The sequence below is a fragment of the Balaenoptera acutorostrata genome, chromosome 3, assembly GCF_949987535.1.
Source record: "Balaenoptera acutorostrata chromosome 3, mBalAcu1.1, whole genome shotgun sequence".
In the NCBI taxonomy this organism is placed as follows: domain Eukaryota; kingdom Metazoa; phylum Chordata; class Mammalia; order Artiodactyla; family Balaenopteridae; genus Balaenoptera; species Balaenoptera acutorostrata.
This window is the reverse complement of record NC_080066.1, coordinates 14,587,766-14,615,491: the sequence shown is the minus strand read 5'-3', so window position 1 is coordinate 14,615,491 and position 27,726 is coordinate 14,587,766. Positions and strand designations below refer to the sequence as shown.

Genomic DNA, 27,726 nt, shown 5'->3' with positions numbered 1-27,726 from the left:
ACGTGAATTAATATTTATAAAGTGCTTCAAACGGGTCTGGCACACGCTAAGTGGTTTGTGTTCAATGAACTGCCATTTACACAACTGCTTGCACCACCCAACGCTATGACAAGCCCATAGTCCACATGATACACCCAAATTAGCCCCAAAAGTAGCCACAATTCCTACAAGAGAATTCAGGGGGCTCCCGTATGAAAATGAAAAGAAACTACCCAAAAGGCCTCGAAGTAGATGCATCATGGTGACACACACATTAGAATCAGCCAGAGTAGCTTGGCTACAGGCTGCCCTGCGGCTACACAGACAAAGGCTTTGTTTGTCCTGAGGCTTAGTTGTCTCTGGGTGATTCATCACAATGCAGACCAATGAACCATGTTCAAAATGTCCTGCATTAGCACTGGAGCTGAGTTAGATGGGAAGCATAGAGAAACTTGTATTCACTGAGCTTTGACATGGGCTAGACAGTGTGTAAGACATCTCCACATCATGATGTAAGGATGACTATCTGTTCCTCGCGGTAGAGAACATTCTGCCATCATGAAGCTAGTGAGCGGTGGGGCCAGAGCTCGCTCCAGGATGCCTGACTGCAGTTTGGACTTTCTCCTACACAGTGCTCCCTCTTGTTCATGAAAACTAGCATAGAATACTTCAGAGAGGAGGGGGAAATTTACTCAATTCTTGAATCCAGTATTTCCCAAATTTGTGAAAGTTTCAATGTTAAAAACTAGATATGCAAACAGGCCTATGGTGACTGTCCTCTGGCACTTTAAAAGCAGTAGGGAAAAAATCTGGAGCAACAGGAACATGTATATGCTGCTGGTGGAAGAATAACTTAGTACAACCACTTTGGAAAACAAAGTGGCATCACACTCAGAAATGTTGGAAATGCACATAGACCCAGCAATTCCATTCCTAGGTATATCCTCTAGACTCAGAACTCGTTCACATTTACACCCACACTGTCTATCAAAAAACTGGATACACTGTACACTGAAATACTACACAACAGTGAAAATCACAGCAGCAGGATTCAATCCCAAAAGCATAATATTGAGTGAAATAAAGCAAGTCTCCAGGAGAGTACACGGTTTTATTCTAGTAGTATATAGTTCAAGAAGATATAGGGCTTCCCTGGTGGCGCAGTGGTTGAGAGTCTGCCTGCCAATGCAGGGGACACGGGTTCGAGCCCTGGTCTGGGAAGATCCCACATGCTGTGGAGCAACTGGGCCCGTGAGCCACAATTGCTGAGCCTGCGCGTCTGGAGCCTGTGCTCCGCAACAAGAGAGGCCGCGATAGTGAGAGGCCCGCGCACCGCGATGAAGAGTGGCCCCCACTCGCCGCAACTGGAGAAAGCCCTCGCACAGAAACGAAGACCCAACACAGCCATAAATGGATAAATAAATAAATACATAAAATTTAAAAAATAATAATAAATAAAGCAAATAATTTTTTTTAAAAAACTCTATTTAAAAAAAAAAGATATAAAATCAAGAAATATATTGTTTATGGAATCATCCACCTGCAGATTAACTACAAAAGAAAGCAAGGAAATTACAAACACAAAAATTTAGGACTGCAGTTACTTGAGTGGGAGAGGAATGTGGTCAAGGAGGGCGTTATGGACTGAATGTTTAGGTCACCCCAAAATTCACATCCTGAAATCCTCATCTCCAATGTGACAGCAATAGGAGGTGGGGGACGCTGGAAGGTGCTTAGGTCAGGAGCCCTCACGAATGGGATTAGTGCCCTTATGAAAGAGGCCCCAGAGAGATCGCTCATCCCTTCCGCCATGTGAGGACACAGGGAGAAGGCAGCTATGAACCAGGAAGTGGGTCTCACCAGACACTGAGCCTGCCAGTTCCTTGCTCTTGGACTTCCCAGCCTCCAAACTGTGAGAAATAAATGTTTGTTGTTTAAGCCCCCCAGGATACGACATTTTTGTGATAGTAGCCAAATGGACTAAGACAGAGGGCTCCATGCGGTACTGGCCACCTCTTTCTTAAGCGCAGCAATTTGTATGCAGATGCTATTTTTATCATTCTTTAAAATGTGCATTTAATTTATAGTCTTTTGCATGTATAATGTATTTTCTAAAACAAAGCATTGTTAAAATAAGCAGAAAAGATCAACTTTATTAACTGCTAAAAGCAAAACAGTCATACACACAACTAGCCACAAAATAAGGCAAAATAAAACGGAGAGATGGAGAGCTGACATTCCCTCAGTGTCTCTGTGCCAGGACCATGGTGGGGATTTTCACATAAAGGAATTCCATTTTAAAAAGCACAGAGGTAATATGAGGTCTCAAAGAAAAGAGAGATGACACCTAGGTGGGAGTACAATTTCCTGAAGAGCGTTGCTTTTTGACTCTTGCTGTAAGACTGGGTAATGCTTTTGAGCAAGTAGCAACAGGGTGACTGGATACCTAGGGTAGAGAAAACAACACTTTGAAAGAGGGCAGCAGAGGGACACTGGGCATGTCCAAGAAATGTCAAATAGTCCACTCTGGATCCTTGCCTTAGCTTATACATATAGCCAGAGATACAGTTTACTATGAACTGGTTCCCAAATCTGAGCTCTGTTAAGAGTCTGGATGACCCCAATAGCCGATTAACTCCCCAAGTCTGAGTTCCCAGTAAGACTCTATTAGAAATGCCTGTACTGTTAATTTATTCACAATGTAATATGACACGAAAAGAATGTTTAAAACTAGACTTGTTTTGTTTCTCCAAATTTCTTCAGTAAATCAGATAGTCTTGAACATCAGTTGACTCCACTACCAAAGGGGAAATTTCTAACTTTATCTATGTCTATGGGAAGATACATCAATTAACTAAAAACAGGACATTTTTATAGTCACATATATATATATATACATATATGACTATAAAAGTAAAAGTTAGTTATAGTCATATATATAACTAAAAACATTTTTATAGTCAACTGCAATCAGTTTTGTGTGTTTTCTCAGAAATATGACTAAGAACAGCTATTATCAAAATGAGTAACATTCATTCTAGAGGCTGTGGGACCAGGCTACCACTGCCACAGGCTATCAGCTCCTCCCATCCCGGTCAAGAGCCAGGGTTGGGTCAAATATGTTAGGCTCATCTCCTTTCATTCTGCCTGTGATCCTGACAGCAGGACACTCTCTCTACTCCAGAAGAAACACATATGATCCATTCCTGCTCTTCTAGATTTTTGGAAGATGCTTTAGCTAAACATGGCATTCAACTAGTCTATCAGATAAAGTTTCACTGCAAGTTTTAAAGTAATCAAAAATAATTTCAAACACACACAAAATGGCTTCAATCACTTAAAAAGACGTGGCTTTAAAATATGGGTAAAGAGAAGGGGGAAAAGCTATCTACCATAACACTTCATATTTGAGAAACTACAAGCCAAAAACTTCTCCTTTGGAAACAACAAAGCATGCATTAAGTTTTATAATGCTTTTTTTTTTTTTAATATTTCAGGATTTTCAGGTCTTTCAGTCTTTATTTTTTTTGGCTGCATTGGGTCTTCGTTGCTGCGCACAGGCTTTCTCTAGTTGCGGTGAGCGGGGGCTACTCTTTCGTTGCGGTGCGCAGGCTTCTCATTGCAGTGGCTTCTCCTATTGCGGAGCACCGGCTCTAGAGCGCAGGCTCAGTAGTTGTGGCGCACGGGCTTAGTTGCTCCGCGGCATGTGGGATCTTCCTGGACCAGGGCTCAAACCCATGTCCCCTGAATTGGCAGGCAGATTCTTAACCACTGGGCCACCAGGGAACCCCTATAATGCATCTTTAAAGTAACTTCTTCTAAAAGAACCAACATTATTTTACGGCATGCTTATCAAATACTACATGAAACACAAAATTATCTCAGTCCAAAACCTCAAACTAAACTTTCTTCAAACTTCGCAAAGCTATCATAGTATCAGAGTTGCAGCTAAAGATTTACAATTTCAAGGATACTTAAAAACAGTTCAAACATCCTTTAAGTGATTGCCGAACTGTCAGTTGTTCTAGGCCTGATTTGGTTCACTTCAGAACCAAGGATTTCCTTACCTATGGGTGTAAAACATTTGGACAAGGACTCAGATGCCCTGGGTTTTAGGCTTAGCTCCTATACTTGTACTTACAATTGGTAAGTATAGGAGACGAGCCTTAAACCCAAGACATCTGAACTTGGGCAGGTCAAAGGTACTAAGCCTTGATTTTCTCTCCCAGTCTGCCTATATGTAGAGTATTTATGAGGATAAAATAAAAGGATACAAAAGTAATTAAACATAAAATTGTGAAATATTATTATTGATATGTTATTATAAAGTATTTAAAAGATCACATATTGGGAAAGCTCCGCTATCACGTCCCCCCATTCACCATGCTTACCAGTGACCACCACGCCCAGCAGTCACAGGTAAGCCGCCTCATCAGGCAGCCAGAGCGCCTATGCCTGCATCTATTGCTGCTCTTACCGCACTGGATGTGTTACAAATGCTGTTTGCTGGACTGTCAGCCCACGAGACCCTGCACTCCTCAAATTCTGCATCTCCCATGGTGGGCACAGACAGACACTCATCTGTGGGATGTTGACAAATGCCCCAAAGGGAAAAAGTTAACATTTGACACGAGCATAAGCAGGATACAAAATCCCAGGGTACTAAAAGGTAAGTCTCACTCCAAATTCACTTAGACACATTCAGAGAAACTAGGGGAATACTTTCTAGGACTGAAAGGTAACTCAAATCCTTTCTGACTACTTCAAAGGGGAAAGGGGGATAAATGTCCTCTTGATAAATGTAAACCTCAGAGAGTATGGGATATATATAACCTTGCTAATCTCATGTTTTCTACCAAATAATGTGCAGTCAATATTCTCCAATTAATTTCAATAGGTAGTAAAGCATAATTCTCTGTGCTGGCCAAACATCTGTTCACACCAAGTTATTTTACTAAACTCAATTGCTGCCTGCTTTGATTAAAACTCTCCGTTGTCTCAACTTTTTTCAGTCCTCTAACATTACGAAAATGAAAATGAACTTTCATTGACTCAAGAAAGAAGGTATGGCTCTCTTATCGGAAACTGTGTATTTTGGAATAAAAGTGAGTCAAAGAGCAATCACATTAAGGTGATAATACCAACCTTTAGCTACAATTTTGAGTGAACCAAACAAAATTGTACACTCCTCAGACAAGCCAAACTGGGGTTTTCTTTGGAAAGTTTTAATGGAAGTCCTAGGTCATATTTTATGTTAACTCAATACACAAAAATGTGATATAATAGCATTTGGGTATTAGGACATTAATTTGTCATACAGCATTTGAGTCCCGCCAGATACAAATATTTCAAGCCCCCATGACATGCTCTTCACTCCACCGGGGTCTGATGCAGGGTCATCTAAAAAGAGCAGTTGGAGACAGAGCCAGATCTCCCAGGCAGTGCTGAAGAGGCACCTCTAAATGGCAGAAATTGTAGTTTAAAGAGACAGTACAGCTTATTAAGGCCCTGAGAGTAAAGCACAGTCGGAGCGCCACCATCCCCTATGACACAACTCCTTGTACATACTCTGTGGTCGTATCCATCTGAACTCATTCTTCGTGCACATTAGGCAGTAATCATTATTCTAAACAAAAGGGGGATTTCGTTCTCAACTAATGGGGTAAAATACATCACAAGACATAGAATTTTAAAAGGTCCTAGAGATCATCTGGAACAGCGGCTCTCCAACTTGGGCGTGCATAAGAATCACCTGGCAGGCTTGTCGACACAGCCTTCCTCTGCATGGCTATTACATTCCACACCCTCTTGCCACCTCAAAGGCATCGTTCTAGAAATTGTCCCCTTTTCTCTGTAATATTCCTCCTCTCTATTGGGTCGTTCCACACTGGTATATAAGCATGCTGCTATCTCTCCCACTGTTTTAAAATTTTTCCTTTGAACTCTGGTTTCTCCACTGCCACCACCCCATTCTTCTCATGCCTTATATGCAAAATGCCTCAAAAAGCTGTCTACACTTGCTTTCTCTAACTCCTCTGTTTCCATTCTCTCTTGAACTTCAATCCGATTCTCACCCTCACCGCTTCACTGAAACCACTCATGGCAAGGACACCAATGACCCCCACATGGTCAAGCCAACGGTCAGTCCTCAGTCCCCATCTTGTTTGTTCCATCACCAGCATCTGACTCAGTTTATCCATCCTTCCTGTCGGAAGCGCATTCTTCACTTGGCTTCCAGAATACCACACTCTCCTGGTTCTCTTACCACCTGGCTGGCTGTTATGAATTGAATTGTGTCTCCCCAAAAGATACATTGAAGTCTTAACCCCCAGTACCTGAGAATGTAACCGTGCTTGGAAATAGGGTCTTTGCAGACTTCCCATATATAACCAAGTGAAGGTGAGGTCATTAGGGTGGGCCTTAATCCAACACGACTGGTGTCCTTATGAAATGGGGGAATCTGGACGCACAGAGGCACAGAGGGAAGATGAAGTGAAGATTCACAGGGAGAAGATAACCATGTGACTGGAGTGATGCATCTACAAGCCACTGAATACCACGTGCTGCCAGTAAACGCCAGAAGCTACAAGAGGCAAGGAGGAACTCCCCCGCTAGAGCCATCAGAGGTAGCATGGTCCTGCTAACACCCTGAATCAGACTTCTAGCCTCCAGAACTGTGAGACAATAAACTTCCGTTGTTTGAAGCCACTCAGGTTTTGGTGCTCTGTTTTGGCAGCTGTATGAAACTAAGACACTGGCTAATCCTCCTTAGCATGTATGGCTGGTTCTCATCTGCCTAACTTTGGGGTGGCTTAGGGCTCAGTCACTGTACTTCTTTACTTTCCTGTATATACCCACACTGACTAGATCTCAACCAGTCTCATGGCTTTAAATGCCTTCTCTATGCTGACTCCAGCCCAGACCTGTCTCCTGATCTCCAGGCTCATGGATCCACCTACCTTCCTCACATATCTTGGATGTCTGATAGACATCTCAAACCTAACCAGTCCCACACCAAACTCCTGATTCTCCCCAGAACACCCGTGCCTCCTTGGGCCTCTCCCGTTTCCATAAATTACTACTCACTGACCAATTTCTCAGACAAAAAAAAAAAAGGGGGGGATATTTATCTCCTTGTATTTTCTTTTTTCTTAATTAATTAATTTTTATCTTTGGCTGCGTCGGGTCTTTGTTGCTTCTCACGGGCTTTTCATTAGTTGTGGCGAGCGGGGGCTACTCTTCATTGCGGTGCGCAGGCTTCTCATTGCAGTGGCTTCTCTTGTTGCGGAGCACGGGCTCTAGGCATGCAGGCTTCAGTGGCTGTGGCACAAGGCTCAGCAGTTGTGACACGTGGGCTCAGCAGTTGTGGCACACAGGCTTTGTTGCTCCGCGGCACGTGGGATCTTCCCGGACCAGGGCTCAAACCCATGTCCCCTGCATTGGTTGGCAGATTCTTAACCACTGCGCCACCAGGGAAGCCCTATCTCCTTGTATTTTCTATAACCCACATCCCAAAGGTAAATCCTGGTGGCTCCACCTCCAAAATATATTCTGAACGTGACCTCTTCCGATCTCTTCCACTATCACTACCACGGCACAAACCCCATCATTTCCCACCTGGATAACTGCCCCTGACACCTGATGGGGGTCCCTGCATCCACCCCTGCCTCCTACAGCCTATTCTCAACAGAGCGACCAGACAGGACTTGTAAAACATAAATCAGACACCATCACACTTTTCGTCTCGGTTAGTGAAAGTCAAAATTCTTAAAATCTTCTAAAAGAACTTTTAGGATTCCTGCTTCTTCCAAGCCCCACCTCCTCTGCCCTGTACTCTCTCCATTCACTGTTCTTGCTTTTTCCAACACACCACCGTGCTTCCACCTCCTACCTTTATACCTGCTCTTCCCCCAAACATCACAGCTCACCCTCTCACTTCCATCAGGTCTGCTCAAATATCCCCTCCTTGGAGACCATCTCTGATTACCCAGCATAAAATAGGAACTCAGCCCTCAACCCAGCATTCTCTTTCCCTGCGTTACTGTTTCCATAGCATGGAGCACCAAGTGATTTGTGAACTATTAACCATTTTTTTTAATCTGTGTCCTTTCACTAGAATGAAGTTCCATGTGAGCAAGGGAACTGCTATATCCCCAGCTCCTAAACTGGGCCTTGTACTTGGTAAGCACTTAATACACGTGTGAATGAAGAAATTAAAAAAGGAGGTAGAAATCCCTAACATGAGGTGACATTTGTTTTTACGTAAATAGCTTTTTCACAAGTTCATCTACCTAAATTTCTCCAAATTTGGCACAAGCACAGCTCAGTCTCAGCCTTGCAAACATTGTGGCCATAAAATAAAATAAAATAAAATAAAAAAATCAGAGATCCTAGGAAGAAGTAAAACTCTTCAGAGTTACCCCCCAGAAAGTATGCTAATATCATTCTTCCTTTAAATGATGTTTTTGCCCCTAAAGATGGGTGCGTCCCCCTCGGCCTCACAGTCCCTCGGGATTGAGCCACCTACACAAAGTGACTCTTTGGCATCAGTTCCTCCTCTGCAGAAGCTGTACCTGCGTCAGCTCTACACATAATCATCTGTAAATTACCACACTTTACGTGAACGTAAGTTACAGCTGCAATCACATAGCCATATGAATCAAGTGTCTGCTTCTGCAGGATGAAATGACCATCCCAAAATGTACTTTCCCAACATGCAAAATGCAAGCCCAATGAAAAGAGCCAAGATGTAAAATGAGAATATTGAAGCAGTCAGTGATGAAGATTCGGATAGCGTTCTCTATGTACACAGCAGCTGCATAATTTGTGAGGTTTAATTTTATCAGACTGACTTCTATTTCATGTGCCAAGTTTTTTTCCATTAGGATTTCAGCAGGTGCAATGTGACAAATCAATACAGCTAAATTCTTAGCCTCTGAACTAAGAAAACTCTCTATCACAACGTGTTAGGGTGAAAGACAGCAAAAGATGGGGGAGGGGAAGAAGGAAAAGGCAATAAAGAGAAAGAAATGAGATTTTAAAAGGAATCTGGCTTTTTCGCAACGGGTTTGCCACCAGGACACAGGCGTCATGAAAACCACTGCTAAACCTAAGCAAAAATGGGAAAGGAGAAGACCCACCATCAACATCGTTGTCATTGGACACGTAGATTCAGGGAAGTCTACCACTCCTGGCCATCTGATCTACAAATGTGGTGGGATTGACAAGAGAACCATTGAAAAGTTAGAGAAGGAGGCTACTGAGATGGGAAAGGGCTCCTTCAAGTATTCCTGGGTCTTGGACAAACTGAAAGCTGAACACGAGCGTGGTATCACCACTGATATCTCCCTATGGAAATTCAAGACCAGCAAGTACTATGTGACCACCATTGATGCCCCAGGACACAGAGACTTCATCAAAAACATGATTACAGGCACACCCCAGGCTGACTGTGCTGTCCTGGTTGTTGCTGCTGGCGTTGGTGAATTTGAAGCCGGTATTTCCAAGAATGGGCAGACCCCCTGAGCATGCCCTTCTGGCCTACACTCGGGGTGTGAAACAACTCATTGTTGGAGTTAACAAAATGGATTCCACTGGGCCACCCTACAGCCGGAAGAGATATGAGGAAATTGTTAAGGAAGTCAGCACCTGCATTAAGAAACTTGGCTACAACCCCGACACAGTGGCATTTGTGCCGATTTCTGGCTGGAATGGTGACAACATGCTGGAGCCAAGTGCTAACATGCTGTGGTTCAAGGGATGGAAAGTCGCCTGTAAAGATGGCAATGCCAGTGGAACCAACCACACTGCATGAAGCTCTGGATTGCATCCTGCCACCAACTCGCTCAACTGACAAGCCCTTGCATTTGCCCCTCCAGGACGTCTACAAAATTGGTGGTATTGGCACTGTTCCTGTGGGTCGAGTGGAGACTGGTGTTCTCAAACCTGGCATGGTGGTCACCTTTGCTCCAGTCAACGTGACAACTGAAGTGAAGTCTGTTGAAATGCACCATGAAGCTTTGAGTGAAGCCCTTCCTGGGGACAATGTGGGCTTCAACGTCAAGAACGTGTCAAAGATGCTCGTCATGGCAATGTGGCTGGTGAGAGCAAAAATGACCCACCGATGGAAACAGTTGGTTTCACAGCTCAGGTGATTATCTTGAACCATCCAGGCCAAATCAGTGCTGGATATGCACCTGTCTGGATTGTCATACAGCTCACGTGGCTTGCAAGTTTGCCGAACTGAAGAAGACTGATCATTGTTCTGGGGAAAAGCTGGAGGATGGACCCAAATTCTTGAAATTTAGTGATGCTGCCATCGTTGATATGGTTTCTGGCAAACCCATGTGTGTTGAGAGCTTCTCTGACTATCCTCCTCTGAGCCATTTCGCTGTTCATGACATGAGACATACGGTTGCTGTGGGCGTCATCAAAGCAGTGGCAAGAAGGCAGCTGGAGCTGGCAAGGGCACCAAGTCTGCCCAGAAAGCTCAGAAGGCTAAATGAATATTATCCCCAATACCTGCCACCCCAGTCTTAATCAGTGGTGGAAGAACAGCCTCAGAACTATTTGTCTCAATTGGCCATTTAAGTTTAATAGCAAAAGACCGGTTAATGATAACAATGCATCGTAAAACCTTCAGAAGGGAAGGAGAATGTTTTGTGGATCATTTGTTTTGTGTGTGGCAGTTTTAAGTTATTAGTTTTTAAACTCAGTACTTTCTAATGGAAACAACTTGACCAAAAATCTGTCACAGCATTTGAGACTCATTAAAAAAGTTTAATGAGGAAAAAAAAAAAAAGGAATCTGTTACGTATGCCCAGGAGTGCTGTTAGAAATTTTGTTCCTTTGTTTCCATATCTGAAGGATTTAGATATGTGTCTTACCCGGCCAACCCCTAAATCCCCCACTGGTCTATTTATTACTGCTACACACAACAGAACTAGGACTTGAAATGGGATCTCTGGAAGGTAACAGGGCTGTGGCATCAATTTCTTTTAATGTATTGAGCATTTGAGAAGAGTGTACACCTAAAGAGCACAAAGAAGGGCGGGGTGGCCAAGCTGTGGTCAAGAAGATGAATCTACAAGAGTGATTTTGCTGCAAAGGAGAACCAAAAGTGGAAGTTGAGTATATAAAAGATAAAGCATTAGAAATAAAGGTTGCACGAAAGGCCACAGGTATATGAAAGCCAGAGTGATTTCAGCTTGGGGACACCTGGGACATTACTATATATGCCCAATTGCTCCAGGGACTGAAGAAGGACATAGCAAAAGCCCTGGTGTTTAAAAAAGACTCTCAACCACTCATGCAGTTATGATCTTGCTCCCTTATACCTTCCACCTTATTTCTAACCTCCTCGGGCGTCCACCCTTGCACATGTCACATGCATGGCCCTGCTCCTACATCGCTCCCCATGTGCCAGCAAGGACACAGGCTGTGGCTTCTGTCCTGCATGGTACCTAATGTTCTAAGTTCGCAATTAATATCAAACTACTAATAGTCATTAGAGACCTAATATTTTAGACTAACATTAGAATTACATTTAACTAAATTTAATAAATGAATCGTAATGAGTAACATGGAGCTGGAATGTCTCTTTAATGAAATCCATGGAAACATGACTGAGATTATCAAGGTTTTCTATTCAAACTTTTAGAATCAATGTTGGTTATATTTTCCTTCTGATTCCCACTGTAGAACAGAAATGTTTTTATTTGTTTTTAATTTTTATTGGAGTATAGTTGCTTTACAATATTGTGTTAGTTTATACTGTACAGCAAAGTGAATCAGCTGTGTGTATACACATATCCCCTCTTTTTTGGATTTCCTTCCCATTTAGGTCACCACAGAGCACTGAGTAGAGTTCCCTGTGCTACACAGTAGGCTCTCATTAGTTATCTATTTTATACATAGTATCAATAGTGTATAGATGTTAATCCCAATCTCCCAATTCATCCCACCACCTCCCTTTCCCCCTTGGTATCCATACGTTTGTTCTCTGTTTGTCCTCTACGTCTGTGTCTCTACAGAAATGCTTTTAAATATCTCTGGAGTTACAGTTAGGGTTTTTTTTTTTTTCACTTGGGATTTTTGTTTTATTTTGTTTTGCTTTGTTGTTTAAAAAACCACAGCACTGATGGAGGCTTAAAATAGAAAACTAGTACCTATTTAAATATATAGAAGAGGTCAAAAAACAATCTGAATTCAAATGAGATTTCTAAAAATACATACATATTTCCTTTCTGATTTCTACAGATTTGTTCACTCCTTAAAAACTTTTATGCTATTTTGGGATTTTTACTGCAAAGCCAAGATAAGCGCTGATTTTTATCTGTTGAGGGTGTTTCCTACTCAGAAAAACAATCCAGGTCAACCACCACAATAATCATAAACACAATGGCCAAGGATACAGAAAAAGAAAATTCATGAGTTCACATGCAGCACATAGGGATCTGACTCAACTTTAAGAAAAAATTAATAATACACACAATCCCCTTTAGTTTTATTGTCCATTTAAGGCAACTGAAAGTTTTTATTAACTTTTACTAATTAAATTATTCTGCTTCTTTATTTAAGTGTTAATGAAGTTTTTAAAGTAATGATTTTAGGAGATGCATTTCTAATTACTATTTCTAAAAATATTGCAAACCATGTTCTTACCACATCAAAATAAAGCAATTACCTATAAATGCCCATAATTAGAAATGCAGTATAAATTCTGTTCTAACAAACCAAGCCACTGTGTCTTAAAGATAGGATAATTAGCACAGATACTAATTAAATGGGTGCTATGGTGATAGGTGCCGCAGAGGTGTACAGACTGGGTGAGGGGAAAAAGCAGCCCAAAAAAGGAAATTGATTTGTGCAAGCAGAAGAAAAAAAATCTTGAGAATGAGATAGGCAACTGGAGGGAAGAAACAAATCAGCAGAGGGGCTTTTTAACTGATATTAGGAAGGTGTGTTGTAACAAATATTTAGTACAGGTAGTTCTCCCTATATATCTGAATCTGCCCAATAATGAGTGATTGAAAGGGTTTATTCCTGGATGGCACTGAACTATACATGGAAGCACCTTTAAGGAATAGGGAGAAACCTCACTTTGAGTGAAGAGAAAAATCTGACCCACAGCATACACTTTAGTTTCAGAGGAACACAGAATCCTTTCCAGTCTGTTTTCTATTTACATCGTGAAATTGATCACCATTTTCTGCTTAACACACTAACATACAAATGAATAAAAGTGCTGTTTTGGGCTTCCCTGGTGGCGCAGTGGTTGGGAGTCCGCCTGCCAATGCAGGGGACGCGGGTTCGAGCCCTGGCCCGGGAAGATCCCACATGCCGTGGAACAATTAAGCCCCTGTGCCGCAGCTGCTGAGCCTGCGCTCTAGAGCCCACGAGCCACAACTACTGAGCCCACGTGCCACAACTACTGAAGCCCGCATGCCTAGAGCCCGTGCTCCACAACAAGAGAAGCCACTGCAATGAGAAGCCCGCGCACCGCAAGGAAGAGTAGCCCCCGCTCGCCGTAACTAGAGAAAGTCCACGCAGCAATGAAGACCCAACGCAGCCAAAAATAAATAAACAAACAAACAAAAAAAGTGCTGTTTTGTTTTCTTCAAACTTGGCAATAATTTGGGAGGATTTGAGATGATTTTTTTAAAGCTTGTGTTAGAGGACAAAAAATTAGGTACACAGCCTCAACCTCATAAAAAGCTGGGATTATATGATTGTTTTTCCACGCCCAGTATCTAAAATGAGTTAAGTACTTAGCAGGTGTTCAGAAAGTATTTGTTTAAGAAGAAAGAAAGATGGGAAGGACTGAAGTGTTTCCTCTTGAAATGTAGGCAGAAACTGTTCTAAAACATGTTCATGTCTTAACTCATGTTTCTTATTGCAAAAACAGCCCCATCAATCACTAACGTCTTCACTCAAATCCAATGGCACTTACTGAGCACCTACTATGTATGAGGATTGCCCCTTTTGCGTCTGTCACTCAGGATTAGTCTTTAATCCTGCAGCTGTGAAGCCCCAGGGGCCGTGAGCAGATGGGACTAGTAATAGGATTTCACTCGACCCAGTAACACTTTCACTCCATCTGGCACGTTATTCCTGGAACAGTCACTGGAAAAGAAATTGCACTAGGTAAAAACATTAACAAAGCCGGGGTGATGGGTTTCAGTCGAAATTGCATGTGACAAGTTGCTCTTCTGGTCTTACCATCGGCAGCTGCACACCTTCCTTCCACCCGGTGCCGTGTTAGCCCTCCTCTCTATCCTTCCACACCTGCATCCTCAATTCATCCTCCTCTTAGACTAATAGCTCTGCCAACTCGGGATCCATCAGTCTCTCCACATCAGCATTAAGCTGTACGGAAAATGAGAGAGTGAAGAACGATCTTCCTAAGATTTGGGTCACCTCCCTCCATTCTCATAGGCTTGGATAACTCATTTAAAGTCCACTCGGCTTCTCCTCCCTGCCTTGCAAGAAGTGTACACTTCTTAAAGACGCCAGATTTCCTTTTCCCCAGACTTTTACCCACCAGACATATTATATGTTGCAGTTGCTGGAAAAATATTATTAAATGAGAACTTTTTCATGAGAACAGTAATCATCACCTAGATAAATGAATAAATTTGCTACTACTGCATTTCTTATAAAGATGATAGCAACTCAATGTTGATCAATCTTATTCTTGCTAATGCTTATAAACAAAAATAAAGGTTAAGAACTAACAAAATTTAGTGATTAAAAGAGATCGATTTAAAGTAGAAAAAACAGGAAACAGAACAATATACACTTTTTCTAAGACAAATCTGTTTAAGATATTTAGCTAAAGGAAAATGACACTGATCCAGAAATGTAAATGGCTAGTAGAGAATCACTAATAAAGAAGTTTTATTTTAAGCCTCTGAATTTCCTCTAAAAGCCAAGATTTTAATATTCTTGGCTTGGACTTACCGTACTAAAAACACAGTAACGCAAGGGAGAACAATGAGACATTCCTTAAGAGTTCATTTACTAGGTCAAGTGTGCATTAGAATCTTAATTCTGATCTACAAAATCATGATTCTCTTACAATTTAACTGAATATTTATATCCATGGACTATTTTAGGACACTTCAGAATTACTGTCATCATGCCCCATTTGCTCCATCTTTAGAATGTTTAGAACACACACCAAAAACGTTTAAAGGCCTATGTTTCTGAAATAATTTAACTTTACTTTTAAAATTGAATACATAAATGTCTGAGAGTTTTAAAATTGAATACATAAATGTCTGAGAGTGCTATTTTTAAAATTCACTTTCATGACAAACTCTTTATATTGAGCCTCAAACTGTAATTCATGAGAAACTTGAGAAACTTCTAAAGATGAATTACATGTCCAACAATTGTTATGAAATCGGGGACACAGAGTTTCCTCCAAAAATGAGCACCTATAAGGTTTCTTTATATTATAAAAAAGAAGGAACAGGAGGAAGCGGGGAGAGAAGTGTACAATGAAGAGAAATAGATGTGTGTAGCCAAGAAACAAGATGGAATTTGAAAGAGCCACGAGACTGTGGCTTAGAAAGATTAAATTTACTCCACGTGACTCCAAAAGGCAGAAAAGGGACCACTGGCACAAAGTCGGACCATTGGCACAAAGTCAAGAGAGGAGAGGGGAAACTCTCAACTTAATGTGGTAAAGAAGAACTTCCTATTAAAATGGTATATACGCACTTATGGAGTAACAAACTTAACATCTTCAAAGGAATTCAAGTAGAAGCTGAAAGACTACTTAGCATGGACACTGAAATTGTGAATTTCTCTACTGGGTGGGAAACAAGACTAAGAGGCCAGCCCCCTGACTCTCCACTTTACGTGTGTATAGTCAAATGTGTTGAACCCTTCTATGAAGTCAAAAAAAGTGTAGGTGAGCACTTTTAAATAAATGCATTAGAATTTACACGTCTGCGATGGACACCTGCATTTTGGTGTTCCGCATCCATTTTCCTCCTGGTAGCATCAACTTGCTCTTCCCTTTGGAATGACCCAGCCCCTCTGGTCTGAGTGTGGCTGGTCGAAGCCCCACCTCTTCAGTTTGTCTCGTCCTCCTGGCCACAGAGATGGGCATGTGACTAAAATCAGACCCAGGCAAATAATCTTGGAGTTTTCATTCAAACTATTAGGGAAGGAAAATTCTTTCTGCGGAGCTGGCTAGGATATAAGGCTGAAGCTTGCTTAAAAGCTATCTTGCCATCATCATAAGGAAAGAGGCTACCCCGAAAAGAGTTACGAGAGACAAGAGCTGAAACCTGATGATAACCCCAGGACCCACTGACACCTGGGCTTTTCAGCCATCAGCTAGCAAAGCAGTACATCCTCTCTTCTGCTTTAGGCTAGTTTGCTTTGCCTTTCTGCTTTAGGCTAGTTTGCTTTAGGCTAGTTTGCATTGCCTTTCTGTCACTTGCAACCAAAAAGTCCTAACCGATGTCAAAGGAGGAAATAATGAGAAAGGGAGCTTGAATGTCTAAATACTGGCTAATATATACTGGCTAATAATATAAATACTGGCTAATAATCTAATTCTAAGTTTCGACCTTTAAAACCTAAAATATTTAGGGTACCTCCTGGTACCGTTTGAACTTTCTCATCTTCTTCATCATGACTATTTTCCAATTCATATGGAACCAGCTTTTCTCCCAGCTTTCTGCCTTGGTTTCCCTTAACCTCTCAAGAGGTTCTGTATTGGTTTCTCAATCTCCCAAGAAAGAAATGACATGGGGCACTTCCAAGAGTCATCAGCCGTCCTGTTCACACAAAACAGCCAACTCTCCCCTGTGGCATCAGGCTCACACAAACCAAATGGAAATTTTCCCTCTAAGTGAACAGACTGTTTCAAAAAAAAAACAGGATTCCAGAAATAGTTTGTCAAGCTGTCCAGGTTTGCTGTTATGAAACCATTGCCCAGGCCAAAAGAATTAATCTCTTTTCTCCCTGAATCAGAATTTTCTCAATGAGCCTTAGGCCCATTAACCAGAGAGGGCATCCAGAATCTCCTCATCACTCCACACTTAAGTCTTCTGCTTTTTTGAGCATTTCTAATCTTTCTTTACATTTTCTAAACAAACTAAGAAATGCTTGATTTTACACATTTTAATACAACCTGGCATGGGTCACTGGTCATCGTAACTGTTTCTACCCCTCTATAGAACAAAATAAGGTACGAAGAGATTAAAATGCACATACATGTATTCATAGCTGATGATTATCTAATAATATTAATCACACCATCATTTTTTACAAAAGACATAAACAAGTTTTCTGAAAGAATAAGTCTTAACGCCATTTTCCCCTGTTAGCGCAAGTCATGTAAATATCCCCTACCACGTGCTTGTGGCAGCTTAGCCAAAACGCAGGCACTCATAATAGAAATGAAGCATCGGATTTGCTGCACACGGTGCCACGTCCACACAAAGCCTCACGCTCCGGACAGGAAGGGAAGAATAATACTGTATCCACTGGTAGCTGCAGGGGGACGTTTCGGGAGACAAAACGGCATTACTTGAGTTGGAATTTGGCCAGGACACTGGGGCTAAATACCGGGACTCTTGTGAAAAGTGCCCTGGGATTGTTAATGCCCTCCAGTCATCAGGACCTCAGTTTTGTGTCTTCTATGAAAAGAAAAGCTGATTAGATCATTTAAGTAAATCTCTCGGTGGGCTTCTTTAGCTTCTGATTATCTAGGTATGCTTTAATCACCGTCAAGACTGCCCTGGTGAAAATTAATGACAGATTAATGTGAGACACTCCAAGATATCAAACCACCAAAATATATACCTCGATAATATATCACATATATATTTTTCATTTGTTCCCCAGGGGATTAATTTAGAGACCCAGAGATTCCTACTTGGACTAAATCATGTTGTTGTTTTAAAGAGTACATAATATCCCAATTATCCTGTTACCCTTATCTTTATGAGTCTCCAAAGGAGGGATAGCCTAAGTGGGGTGATTAGATTTAATACCACAGCCCTGATCCAAGGTCCTGTTTCAACAGACACTCTTTTTTTTCCCTAACAATTACTCTGAACATTACATCTTCTATGTTATTTACTAAAACACCATAATAAGACTTGAAACACAATTATTCATTTCCTTTGCCATAGAGACATCTAGACTCTATTCAAATTTCTTAAGGGAATAAAAATAAACTGAAAATCTCATTTTAGGAGGTAAAAATATTCATAAATATTTTATACTGGCATGCATGTATAAGAAGGGAAACATTTCTTCTATTACGTGAACAAATTCTCTTTTAAATACAGGACTGGGGGGAGGACCCTTGAAAATATTAGCAAATGAGTTCTTCCTCCCCCTCTTCATAACTAGTGTCTACAAAACCCCAAAATGAAATGAATTCATTAATTTCTTCCCCTTTTTTCCCTAAATCTTTATTTTCCCAACACACTCATTCGTCTGCCTGAATGAGTTGTTTTTGTCCTTGCCAGCCTTCACAGAAGGATGTTTTAAGGTTTTCTTTGGCCCACAGGGCAGCTTTGCTGACTCTTGGTTTCCTCATCTGTAAAAATGGGACAGCTAGAAGAGATCAGTGGTTCTGAACCCAGGCTGTGCATTCAAATCACCTAGGATGCTTTCAAAATTAAGAAAAAAAAAATTTTTTTTAATCCCTTAACCCAGCCCCCTGAGATTCTGATTTGGTTGTTTTAGGTTTAGGGATCCAGCATCTATCCTTTTTAAAAGTTCTCCAGATGATTCTAATGTGCAGCCAGAGCTAAAAAAAAATGACTGAATTAGTGTCTCCAGGATTCTTTCAGTCTTAAAGCTCTCCGTGTCCATCTATTCATAGAAGGACCACTTAGCTAACATGTCCAACACACGGAATGGGTTGGTTTCCTAGGGCTGCCACAACAAATTACCACAAACCTGGAGGCTTAAAACAACAGACATATATTCTCCCACAGTTCTGGAGGCCTGAAGTCTGAAATCAAGATTTTGGCAGGGTTGGTTCTTCCAGGGGGTTCTGAGGGAGAATCCGTTCCGTGACTCTCCCTGCATCTGGTGACTGCCGGGCCATCCTTGGTGTTCCTTGTCTTCTGGTGGCATCACTCCACTCTCAGCGTCCATCTTCACATGGCCCTCCCCTCTGAGGCCCTGTGTGTCTTCTCCTTTTCTGTCTCTTATAAGGACACTTGTCATTGGATTTAGGGCCGACCCTAATCCAGGATGATCTCATCTAGAGAGCTGTACCTTCATTACATCTGCAAAGACCACTATTCCAAAGAGGATCACATTCTGAGATTCTGGGTGGACATATCTTTGGGGGCCACCATTCAACCCACTACCCTGGAGGTGCCACTTTTATCAGAAGTGAATAACAGAATCCTCTGAAACAGGTGCTAGGACAACTGAAAGGTACACTGCACAGAGGAGACAGGCCACAGGGCTTTTGGCTGCCATCACAGGGAGAACAAGGGACGGAAGGGGGAGCACACGAAGGGTACACCAAGGTGGCTCTGGGCCAACTCCCACAAGCAGCTCAGGACTCAGCTGTCAGGTCAATTCTACTCTAGTTAGAGACAACATGAGCCGGTACCTCCGCTATGCCGGGACAAAGAAGTGCATGCTGTGTGGCCTCCATAAAGAGGGACCGCAAAGTTGGAAAGGCTTTCCGTGACCGCTCAAGAGGCTATGCATTCCTCAACCCTGGAAAAAGGCCCTCGTTTATTATGTTCAATAATCTCACTACTTTCTTTCTCCTACTATCCCCCAAACAAATCCTCAGACCTAATGGATTTCCATGAATCCTGTTATACATAGCAAGGAGGAAAAGAGACGATAATGCTATAAAATGCCTACTACAACTCTAATCTTGTTTTTATGCCAATTCATGTTATTGCTGTCTTTCAAAGCTATGCTCAAAAATCCTTGCCCTTTCATGGTTTCTCCCCACCCCCAGGCCTATGGGACCATCCCAGTTCACATCCTTTAGCATAAACATGCATCATTTTAAGTGTGTCTGCTTGTACTTATAAACATGTTTACACCACACATCCTATGCCTTTTTAGACCCAGGCCCAGTGAGGTTGATGGCTCACCACAGACAGAGATCCTGCCACCGGCTTCTATGGATTCCTCCGAGACACTTGATACCATCCTCCTCACAGAGGATGTTGTTCACTGAGAGACTATTATATTAGTGCATCTCTAGTCAAGTGTTGCTTCTCATTTACTCGTTTAACTTCTTTTAGGACTATCACCCAAAAAAGAAGAAGAAAAAAGAAAATAAGATAAAAGAAATGTTTCTCTGCTCTGAAATAAGAGTGGGGGCTTCCCTGGTGGCGCAGTGGTTGAGAATCTGCCTGCCAGTGCAGGGGACACAGGTTCGAGCCCTGGTCTGGGAAGATCCCACATGCCGCAGAGCAACTAGGCCCATGAGCCACAATTGCTGAGCCTGCGCGTCTGGAGCCTGTGCTCCGCAACAAGAGAGGCCGCGATAGTGAGAGGCCCGCGCACCGCGATGAAGAGTGGCCCCCGCTCGCCGCAACTAGAGAAAGCCCTCGCACAGAAACGAAGACCCAACACAGCCAAGGATAAATAAATAAATAAATAAATAAAAAATTAAAGATAGCTACAAAAAAAAAAAGAAAAAAAAAATATGAAATAAGAGTGGCATACCCACTCTCGAAATACAATGATAACATTTTGAATTACAAACCCATGAAGGGATCTAGCAACGAATACTTACATAAATAAATGCTAAGGGGAAAACACCTCTTGAACACCCACCCGTTTCTTCATTTCTTTAAAATGGCTGGAGACTAACTGGGCTGTGTCACTGGCTGATTACAGGAGAGCTGTAAACGGAGAGCTTGTTTCTCTTCTTCAATCCCCTGAAGTAACAAGACCTAAGAACAGCTCCGTCGTTACCTTGATTACCTGGGTCTCACACGGTTACATCTGTGATCCGTGATGTTACACCAAATGGCAAGGATTTCACATAACCAACCTATCACACTGAGGAGAAGAGGTAGCAGGAGCTGTTTTACATTTGCAAACGCAGCCCTTGCAGGAGATGATGCGGTTGCCGAAGGTGAAAGATTCTGCCCCTGCTCTCTAGCATGGACTGCCTGTCCCGAGGGTAACTTCATTTTCTTCAAACCTTAGCTTTCAGCAGTTGTCTACTACGTTACATCACTTGAATGGTAGATTTTCTCAGCCCAGGGTATCATCCACTTAAATCATCAATCCACTTAAATATAGCCACCCTAAGAAAATATCTGCAAATCCTTTATCTGACAAGGGATGGGTATCCAGAATACACAAAGAACTCCTACAACTCAACAACAAAATAACAAACAACCCAATTTTAAAATAAGCAAAGGACTTGAACGGACGTTTCTCCAAAAATCTACAAATGGCCACTAGTAACATGAAAGGATGCTCAACATCACTAATCATTACAGAAATGCAAACCAAAACCACAATGAGATACCACTTCACACACATTAAGGTGGCTGTTATAAAAAAAGAATACTAACAAGTGTTGGCAAGGATGTGGAGAAATTGGAACCCTTGTTCATTGCGGGCATGTAAAATGGTGTAGCTGCTGTGGAAAATGGTATGGTAGTTTCTAAAAAAATTAAACATAGAATTACCATATGACCTAGCAACTCCACTTCTGGGTACATACCTAAAAGAACTGAAAGCAGGAACTCCAACAGGTATTTGTGCATCCATGTTCAGAGCAGCATTATTCACCACAGCCAAAAAGAGGAAGCAACCCAAGTGCCCATTGATGGGCGAATAAATAAACAAAATGTGATATATACATACAACGGAATACTATTCAGCCTTAAAGAGGAAGGAAATTCTGACACATGCGAAAACACATGAACCTTGAAGACATTATGCTAAGCGATTTAAGCCAGTCACAAAAGGACAAATACTGTATGATTCCATGTATATGAGGTACCTACAGTGATCAGTTCATAAAGATAGAAAGTGGAATGGTGGTTGCCAGTGGCCAGGAGGAGAGGAGAATGAGGAGTTATTGTTTAATGGGGACAGAGTTTCAGTCCGGGAAGATTACAAAGTTCTAGAGATGGATGGTGGTGATGACTGCACAACAATGTGAACGTACTTAATGCCACAGAACTGGACGCTTAAAGATGGTTTAAATAGTAAATTTAAATCATATTTTAATCATAATAAAAATAATATATTAAAATAATAGCCATCCAAATCCAAAACTTATCTACAGTATAATACTTATTTTTAAATTAAGGTTGTTAGAGTCTATCTTGCTTTTTGTTCTGAGCAGTACTGAAAAATCATGCTTCATCTACCTTTCTTTTTAAAAAAAAAAATAAGGAGGAAAAAGAAGTAAAAGCTTCTTACCTCACTTATCCCCTTCATATGTGCTGCACAGTGAGGTAAGTTTTAAGTTACTTTTGATAGTAAAAAACAAAACCACTGTCATTTTCATAGTTAGAATTCATCCGACGTTCTGTTGGTTCCCCTCACCGTCCTGGTGTTCTGTGCCTCGCTTCCATCTCGTTCAGAAATCCCCCAGCAGGGCTTCCCTGGTGGCGCAGTGGTTGAGAATCCGCCTGCCAATGCAGGGGACACGGGTTCGAGCCCTGGTCTGGGAGGATCCCACATGCCGCGGAGCAACTAGGCCCGTGAGCCACAATTGCTGAGCCTGCGCGTCTGGAGCCTGTGCTCCGCAGCAAGAGAGGCCGCGATGGTGAGAGGCCCGCGCACCGCGATGAAGAGTGGCCCCCGCTCGCCGCAACTGGAGAAAGCCCTCGCACAGAAACGAAGACCCAACACAGCCATAAATAAATAAATAAATAAATAAATAAATGAAATTAAAAAAAAAAAAAAAAAAGAAATCCCCCAGCACCCGTCCCTCCCACCCAATACACCCAGAAGGTAGGAGGAAAGCTCTCTCCTCTGGGGTTAATGCCTCTCAGGCAAAACAGGATTGATAAAGCTTTTAGCAGCCCAACCTATGGGCTCCCCAACACCATTCATGACCACAGGAAAGTGCTTTAGCTCTTAGGAAAGCAATACCACAAATAGCCAAACTATCGAGTAAAATGAATACTGCAGAGTCAGAGTCATAGCAGGGACAATGAGAGACTGACTCTAGAATTCTGGCTCTCAACACAGTTACTATTCTGAAAATCAGGAATGGAGGGGAAGGTGGATATAGAAAATGTGTTCTATAGGTGAGAAAAAAGACAAGTAATGGGGAAAGCAACAATTGAGGCTGGAAGTTCATCTCACCTTTTGCATCTAAAAGTAGACCTAAAAATGAAAACAGCAGCATAAGTACAAATATATTCTTGTCTTAATGACAGAAGAATGGACACGGATGAAGTAGACATCTGCACATCTTGAAAATCTTAACATTTCTGTGTTACTTATAAAACGTTTGAACAAGTAAAATGTATTTTTTTAAATAATAAATTTTCCAAATTACTATGGTGAGCACTTTTACAATCAGAAAAACAAATCCTCAGTATAAAAACTGAAAATATCACAGAGTGTAATAAATGTTTTCCTTTCCTAAATATAGTCCTTTTTATTGTCTATACTATTTAGAATTGCCTATAGTATATATCATCCTGGACCTTCATTCCTGGTCGATGCACCTCGAAATACTTCTCAAGTCCCAGCACACAGCCCCATGCTGCTGTTTTTACAAATGACCTGTATACACATATGCAGAGGTATCTACCTCCATGACATGCTCAGTTGGGCAGACCTTCAACAGTTTCGACTGCTTAATAAAGAAGAATCATCTATCTATACTTTGCCACATGCCAGAGGAAGGTTCATTTTCCCAGATCCTTCTCTCTCTATTCAGCCAAGGAAAATATCCTTGATCTTATTTTTAGAAAAAGAAAGAGACAGAGACAGACACTTGGGCAATGCCCTGGCAGAAGTTGCTGTCTTAGTGCCACTTGGTGGCACTGTTGATTCCAGTTTGCTCCCTGATCCAGGGGACGGGTCTATCAACTGATCCAACCAGAATAAGCACGTGTGACTCTGGCTGACAGCCTTAATAGAAACATCAGAATGCCTGTATTCCTATCTCCCAAATATAAATGGTAAATCTTATAGTAAATGCCCTTCTCTTAGAACCTTCCCTTGCTTTTCTATCTAGAAATCCAACCTTCCCATGAAGGTGCCTATCGGCCTGCCTCCGTGAAACCTTCCCTATAAACTCTGGCCGGAGTCTCCCATAGGGCATGGCAATCTGGGAAAGTTATCTTGGGCACCGCCCTGGTAGAGAGACAAGTGGGCAGGGACTGGGAAAGAAAATGAGTTGGTGAAAAGGAAGCAACGCCACCATCTTGAGATTTTTCTTTTAATACAATATAAAACACAGGGAAAACAACACTTTGATAGACTTTCATTTATGTGATTTATTTGGTGGGTGCTTTCATTAAGCCTCCCAATACACCTGTGTGACCATCCTATTCTAGAGACAGGAAAGGGGGATTCATAGGGGTTAAGAAACTTGCTCAAGGGCAGGCACACAGAATTTGTGAGTTGAAGACTGGAACCTCAACCTTTTCTCCAAGTCTCAACCCCACATTGCCCTGACGTAACAGGGGCTCTGAAAGAGCTCCCGAGGTAAATATACACAGAGGCCCAGCGACCTCTAACCCAAACCTAAAGACTGAAGAGGGGCAACTACCCGTCAAGAAGGTCTGTGGCTCCTATCTCCACTTACCCACTCCCCATGCGCCCCACAAGCACATAATCACACATATTGAGCTGCATATTCCTCTATTTGTTCAACTTTGTTTTCCTCTTTCAAGATTGCCAAGGTTGTTAATTTTTTAAAGATTTCAGTCATACAAACATTTGGAGGAACCAACATACACTGACATACACGATCATTGTTTTGTTCTCTGAACCCCTCGGGGAAGCTCTGCCTCTGTTCTACGTTGATCTTTCCTTTTTTGTATGATAAGGGGATGTGACAGAAGCCGTGAGCAATGACAAGATAGAACCCTCAGGGGAGGAGCAGAATATGGATATTTTATATCAATAATTATTATATTATTGTTTTGAACAACATGTATTACGTTCTTTAGTGGTGAGAATAGCATTATATGATGTTGCAGCTAGTAGCTCTGATCATAAATCACCATCAGTGAAGGATAAAACACAGGGAGATATTTCTGGTGGCTGTGATCTTACTATCAGCATTTAGTTTATGATGCATATAAAATACGACTGACTATAAAAGTGTGATGCTAATCTTTTAACAAACACCACAACTTATATGTACAATAAAAGAATGTCATCACCTTCTAACTGGGTGCTTTGGAACATTATATACATATTCTTGAGGCTGCTCAAAACTCTGTGAAAATTCCTCTTTTGATATTGTATTCAATGCCTGAGACATATACTTTTGATTCTTCTCAACTGTGGTAAATATTCATACTTTGAGGGTGGATTTCATTTTTGGAAACAGCTGAGTCATTTGGAACTAAATCTGGCACATAAGCTGGAGAAAACTGAACCAAAAATAAGATTCATTCATTGAATTATTCAACAATTATTGCATTGGACACTATGCCACATGAAGACAGCCTCAGCTCTTAAGGGGCTCACAGTGGAAATAATACCATTTTCCCAAAGATGTTTAAGTAGCTCCGGTTGCTTTTAAGTAGGACTCTGACAGGAGAGTAACAAGGCTGGGTTTCTGACCTGGCTCGCAAAGCAGTTATCAACGCAGTCCCAGAAGGAGGTGTTCCAAACCTGTTCGAGCAACAGCAACTTCAGTGGCATCAATGGCACGAGCATGTGACCTCCCAACAGGGCTATTCCGACAAAGGATGCTCGCCCAGAGAGTAACATTCTGGTATGTGTTACTTTACAATTTGATCCAGTATTACTTTACCATCACATCTACTAAGCCCAGCAAAACTGCATGATAAGAAATCTTTCCATTTGTTTCCTAAGCTGGCCTAAAACTCAATGTGGCCACCATTAAAGGGAGGGGAGAGCTATAGTGCCTTACAGGATGGCAGAGCCTCCCACGGGTGTGGGGTGGGAAAGACAGCCAGCACAGTGACATGCAACTTAGTACATACTGGGGGCGGGGGGGGGGGGGTCAAATAAGTAAATATATAGAAGATGACAGGAGCCAGGCTTCTCACTGTCAAAGAAGCGAGTTACAAATATGGAAAAGGAGAAAATTGGAAATGAAGATATTGGTATGAACTCATAGATACAGAAATTAATGATATTTAACACACACATAAAAATAAATATAAATATATATTTCCTAGTCCTGACAACTAAGAGGACTCAGAAGCAGCAACACCCCAATAGCAATAAGCATACCTAATGCCCTAATGCTTGGTTTCTAAAACCATTCTTCACTAAAAGAAACCAGGGATCCTTGGAGAACTAGATGATTCCAAAGAGGGACAGGGAGAGTATCAGATGAGCCTAGAATATCTTAATGTGTCAGAAACTAAGGAGGTGCCTAAAGAATGACAGAATTGTGTCAAAAAGACACAGAAACTTGCTTAGATGGGGTCACACTAGCCAGGTGTGGGACCATGTTAGGATCAAAATAAATAATGATAGTGATGCATTATAACCCACTGAATGAAATAGGAAATCATAACTCTGTACTGATAAAAATACATGAATGAACAAATTAAAAGTCTGATGAGGACTAGGATGCATATCTAGTCTCAAAGGACCCTCAACAAAGTTCGTATTAATTACAAAGGGAAAAAAATAATTTTACAGAGAAGGCTGGCAGACATGACCTTAATCAAGTGATTAAGTGAACATCACCAGTAATGGAACAAATCAAAAATGTGTGTCACCTGGTAGGAGGCAATGAAAAGAATACAGCACCATGTCCACAGAATCCCTGCCTGCGATGCCTAACCTCAGCACAGTCATGAAGACACATCAGCCAAACTCAAGTTGAGGAACATCAACTGGCCTTCAAAAGCATCACGAAAGTCACTGAATGACTGAGGAATCATTGCCGGTTGAAGGAAGCTAAAGACACAGGACAAGGAAACGCAGCACATGACTCTAGACGGGATGCTTCTGCTCTAAAGGGCATTATTAGGACAACTGGCAAAACGGGCATGGGGTCTGAGGATTAGATGACAGCAACAGATCAATAGTAGTCTCCTGATTTTGATGGTTGTACTGTGACTATGTAGGAGAATGCCCTGGCTTATAAGAAAGCCGCACTAAAATATCCGGTGGTGATGCGGCATCGTGCTGGCGTCTTACTCTCCAATGGTTCAGGGGCAAAAGAAACGTTTTTTTATAGGGTACTTTAAAAACCTTTGTAAGTTTGAGATTTTTTTCCCCAAAAAAAGGTTAAAAAAAAGAATGTGTAAAGAGAGTAGAATAAATAGTCTGATGCTGCAACTGGCCATCGCCTCATCCCGCTCCATTGCCCAGCTTGGTCCTATACCAGCGACCTAGCACAGGAGGGAAGAATACTGTCCCTACCCCTAAGGACTTGCAAATAGGCTTATCTAAAAAGGGAAAATCACAGGAAATGCAGGAGGGATGTACCCTTTTCCTGCTGACTGCTTCACGGACCAAGGACCACAGCGATGAGCAGAAACATTACCGCTTACCAGAGGCCAGCAGAGCCCCGTTGGGTATAACAGCTTTAAAGATTCTTTAGGGTATAAGAATGCAAAGTAAGTTAGGAGGGCC

General features: G+C 41.8%; 1 protein-coding gene and 1 pseudogene across 2 annotated transcripts in view; one reads left to right on the top strand and one right to left on the bottom strand.

The window, feature by feature from the left end:
• Window positions 1-27,726, bottom strand: part of NEBL (nebulette) — a 357,059-nt gene that overhangs the window by 245,083 nt on the left and 84,250 nt on the right. The window lies entirely within an intron of this gene.
• LOC103011983 (elongation factor 1-alpha 1-like) lies at window positions 9,099-10,517 on the top strand (annotated as a pseudogene).